Genomic DNA, 5303 nt, shown 5'->3' with positions numbered 1-5303 from the left:
GTCTTTTGCTTGGCTATCTTTTTGCATTTGAGTGAAAAATTCTTGTTGATTCTTTTGCATTTGGAGGACCGCTTTTTGGACATCAAAACCTTGGTCATTTTGGTGATTGTATGGATTTTGATTTTGGTAACCTTGGTTTTGATTGTAAAAGGGTCTTTGATTTTGGTTCCTCATGGGTGGTGGAGTGTATGTTGTTTGAGGGTTTTGAACATTTTGGCTTTTGTATGAGAGATTTGGATGGAACTTGGTGTTTTCATTGTAAAAATTTGAATAAGGGGTACCACTTTTGTAAGCTTGGAAAGCATTAACTTGTTCGGTTGTTCCCCTACACTCACTTGGGTCATGACCCAAAGTTCCACAATTCTCACATATCCCACTTGGGATTGATGAGGATGCCGTCATGGCATTGACATGATGCTTTGATGATTTCGAGTTTTCCTCAAGTCTAGTCATAGCTTGTTCAAACTTCAAGTTGATTGTGTCAATGTGAGCACTAAGTTGAGCACCCAATTGAGTAACGGAGTCCACTTCATGCTTTCCTCCTCTAGTAGCCTTGCGAGGTCTACTATATTGTGAATTATGGACCGCCATTTCCTCAATCTTGTTCCATGTTTGATTGTCATCAACTTCGGTGAACATTCCATTTGATCCCATATTGAGAATGTTCCTTGAATCTTCATATAAACCATTCCAAAATTGTTGCACTAAAAACCATTCGCTAAGTCCATGGTGAGGACATGAGCGACAAACACCTTTGAACCGCTCCCAAGCTTCATACAAAGATTCTTCATCCCTTTGCTTAAAACCCGTAATTTGAGCTCTTAGCATGTTAGTCTTTTCCGGTGGGTAGAATTTTTTGTAGAAAGCTAGAGCTAACTTCTTCCAAGAATCTATTCCAAGGGTGGCCTTATCAAGGCCCTTCAACCATTGCTTTGCGGTGCCGATTAACGAAAAAGGAAATAAGACCCATCTAATTTGGTCTTGAGTCACGCCCGTTTGAGAGATAGCATCACAATAATCGCAAAAGGTTTCCATATGAGAATGAGGGTCCTCACTAGGCATTCCCCCGAATTGGCTCCTCTCAACTAGTTGGATGAAGGCGGACTTGGCAATAAAATTACCGGTGAGATGTTGCGGTGTAGGAGTACCATTTGGTAGATTCTCCTCGGTGGGTATAGAGTGTGACGAGAATTTAGGCATTGTAGGTGGATTTTGTGGGATATTGTGTAATGGGTTTTCTTCTCCTTCTATTGCGAAAGGATTGACAAACTCACTAGTGGGTTGAACAACTTCAAGGTTCTTTCGATTATTCGTCAAGGTTCTTTCGATTTCACGGTCAAAAGGTAACAAATCACTTTGTAACCTTCTAGACATGCAAAATATCAAACAACTCAAAAACAATTAGAACAAACCTTGAGGAGTTTTTACTTCCCCAAGGTGAAGAAAGACACAACTAATAACAATAAAAAGAAATCTTAAATCAATTAAACACCGTCCCCGGCAACGGCGCCATTTTTGATCGAGGCCATTTCGTGTTCACAATTAAGTATATGTGGTCGTTGGTCAATGGTCGATACAAAACACAATTTATACTTCACAAACAACTCTACAATTAGTAAAGAGGCAAGTAAAGGTCGGATCCCAAGGGACGGGTATTGAAATGAGAATTCTATTGTAACTAGTAGTGTCTAGGGGTGTCACAAATTGAGTTGGTGTAGAAGGTCACTAAACTAAAATAGCAATGAAAATAAACTAGCAAGATGAATAAAATAAGGGGTGTAAACAATTGATTAAAGGCACTAGGGTGTCATGGGATCATAGGGGAATCATGGGATATGATCATACAAACATGTTCTCAAATTATAAGCAAGCAATTATTGTTGTGATGGATTGAGTTGGGTTATATCTTACAATCCTAGGAAAGTTTGGGTCCCGGAGCCGAATCGATTAGATTGTACAACACCTACAAGTCGACTTAATCTTTCCTACTCAACACATGCATGGTCTAACAAGACTCGAGTTGGGTTATGTCTTACAAGTCTCATTGAAAAGATAGAAGATGATAGTAAATGCAAGGATTCATAGGCTTAGCATTTCATCAAATATAACATGTGCATGTATTAAGATCAAAACAAGCAAGCAAATAAGGTATGAAAGCATATTGATTTAAGCATGAATCATTCCCCATGTTGGTTTCCCCTAATCACCCATTAAACCCTAGCTAAGAGACTACTCACTCATTATCATGTTGATCATGCTAGCAAGGTTGTCAATCATACCAACAATATGAAACATGATGAATAAATGAAAGTAATTAACAATAATTAAAAAGGGATTAAGAGATTATACCTACTAATGATTCCAATAATAAAGCAAGAATAATAGAAGTACTTGAATCCTAGATTGAGAGGTTGTCAATCTCCCAATAATAACCCAAATAATCTTCAATTACCTAAAATAAAGGAAGAACAAGAGAGAGATTAAAGAACTAAAACTTGGATTAAAACTTGATTAATACTTGATTACAATATTGAAAAGAGATTTGATTGATATTAACTACACTAATTATTGATAAGAAGAACATGCTCCTCTAATTAGCCTAATGGGGTATTTATAGTGAAAATTAGGGAGGATGCATTAGGGTTAACTAAGGGCTAAACTAGTAATTACACTTTTTAAGTTGAGCAAGGAGGACCCGGTATTTTCTGAGAGAAGGGCTTCTCTTTTTGTAGCTTGAAGAATGAAATCCGTCTTTGCGGTGATCCGTGCGGATTAGAGTCGGGACGGCCGGATTTGGGCTGTGCAATCCGAGCGGATTCGGGAGAGGGACGCTCGGATTGTTGAGGGGGAATCCGAGCGGATTCCAAGGAGGGACGCTCGGATTGTGCTGGCTGGACGGACGGATTGTCTGCAATCCGTTCGGATTGTTGGTCAGCGTCAATTCTTCTTCTTTTCTTCCCTTTTCTTCATAAATTCCTTGGGGATTTCCTTGGGGACGCAAGGATCCTTTTTCAACATTGTTCTTCTACTATGATATGTACAAAGGCCTTCTAGTCTTGTCTCTTCTTGATGCTTGGTCATTGAATACAATCAATTTAGCCTCGTTTTGCCATGAAAATGCAAGATTCTTACTCCGTTCCTACCAAGGGATCAAAATCTCAAAGAATATGCAAAACAAAGAACTAAAGATAAGAAATGACCCAAATAGGCACTAAAAAGCATGGGATCAAGGCTAATTCGAGGGCTAAATATGCGCTAATTATGGTCACATCAATGTTGGATGATGTGTTGTGTAGAAATGGTCGAAAATAATTGTGGTGGAATGGGGAATATGGTAAATTATAAAGTGTTGTGAATAAGCATGTTGCATGATAGTTGGTTTACAATGTTGTTTGGAATTGTTAGAAAAGTATATGAGAATGATGAATGATGTGGTGGAAAAAGGAAGTAGTTCATATATGATAATACGTGATGAATAATGATGTTGCAGGATGGATGATTTACAATGTGGCTATACTAGTAACATGTGATTAGGGGATGTGATATGATTATGCATAATTTTGTTTGCATAAAGTTATATAATAAGTTCATATACTTATCTATTGTTGTATCATATGCACTTATTGGATGAAGAATGTGGTTGAAATGGGAAGAATTGCTTGGAAAAGATGGAGTGTCAATTGCATGAGAATATGAATTTTGTGATTAAGAATATGGTTAGGTGATGAAGTGGATTTGTACTATTATTATATTAGTAACATGGAAATAGGATTTGTAAGGTATGCGTATGTTTTGTTTTACGTAAAGTTATAAAGTTAAAGCATACGGGTAGTACATGATTGATAAGTTGAATGTTGTATGAGCATGATAGATGTTATTTTTGGCTTTTACTAGATAGTAACATGTGGTTAAGGATAGTGGTTTTACAAGTATCGAGTCGCTTTTATTCACTTTGTTGATGTTTAGGTTGTTTGAAAGAGAGAATCAAATAATTATGTTGTCTGATTACAGCGAAGTGGTCTTTAAACTGTTATAACTTGAGATGTATATATGATTTTGATGTGATTCCAATAGGAAGTGATAGCTTGTCTTTTTACGATTCTAACGATAGGTTACACACCCAAAATGACTAAGAAACGAGTGAGATATGACCGTTTTACGAAAATTGGACAGTGCTGAGAAATGCGTAGGGTACTAGATCGAGTGGCCCTTACTCGATCGAGTGCACCTCTTGTTACTCGATCGAGTAACCCTTACTCGATTGAGTAGCCCTGGTAATTTATTATACGTGCTTCTGACCTTCACCTACTCGATCGAGTAGGCTGCACTCGATCTAGTGACCCCTGTTTTGGGTCATATGCTTATATTTTGACTTTGTTGCATATTATGTTTAATTCAAAGATGTTATTTTCCTTCTTTATGCATTGGTTTACATGTGTGTCGGTCTTGATGCGTAAGTTACCCAATATTATGATGTAGTGAGTGGCACCTTATGTTGGGTATGAGTTCGGTGGGGAGGACATGAGTTATATATGGTTGTGATGGATAGTGGAAAAAGAAAAGGAACTATGATGAGCTGATTGAGGCATGGTGGAAGTTTTGTGAGACGTGGTGAGTGATATAATTGCGATTTTGAGTGATGTAAAGGTAAGTGTATATGAGTAAGGAGTGGTGTAAGTGTAAGGAACTTGAGAATGAAACGGTTGAAAGGAAGGATGTGGGTAGTAGCAACTTGAGATGTGTAAGGAATTATGGAGGGAGATGGTTAGATTGTGTTGGTTAAGAATATATGTAATGAAATGTTGTTGTAGGAGGATGGAGAAGAGTGGTATATAGTGAACTTAGATGGAGACATGTCGCGACGTGGATTTTTAGACAGTGAGTGAGTTTGGGAGATTTGGTTTATTAAAAGGTAAAACTAGTGTGTGCTTCTTGGGCAATTAACGGTATGAAACGAGTTTTGGTTTGTAGTGATAGCATGATGAGAGGAGATCCATGGTAAGAAAGATTGAGATGTTACTGATATGAAATAATGGAATTTGAGTTTTGGAGCAACGAAAAGGTAACTGGATTACTAGAGAGTTAGGTACAAGGAGTAAGGAGATGAACTATTAATTGGTATTGTTGAGTGTAAAGAGAAAAGAAGGATAAAAGTAAGCTGAGAAAAATGTTGCCTAGAATTATGTGATATAGAAGTAAGGAATCGTAAAGATGTATGATACTATCATGAGGATGTGAGTTAATTGTTATATAGGAGTTTCAGGATAACATGATTAGTCGTGAGTTTCGAGGAATTAAGTGAG

The 5303-nt window shown here is 37.5% G+C and overlaps 1 non-coding gene across 1 annotated transcript; it reads left to right on the top strand.

Annotated features, from left to right (window-relative positions):
- The first annotated feature begins 721 nt into the window (after nt 1-721).
- Nucleotides 722-828, top strand: LOC141610062 (small nucleolar RNA R71). The gene has a single exon (XR_012527956.1). It is a non-coding gene; the product is annotated as a small nucleolar RNA R71 (small nucleolar RNA).
- The last annotated feature ends 4475 nt before the right edge of the window (nt 829-5303 follow it).

Source organism: Silene latifolia, chromosome 10 (genome assembly GCF_048544455.1).
Source record: "Silene latifolia isolate original U9 population chromosome 10, ASM4854445v1, whole genome shotgun sequence".
NCBI classification, from domain to species: domain Eukaryota; kingdom Viridiplantae; phylum Streptophyta; class Magnoliopsida; order Caryophyllales; family Caryophyllaceae; genus Silene; species Silene latifolia.
Note: the sequence above shows the minus strand (reverse complement) of the source record. Positions and strands in the feature narration are given on the sequence as shown.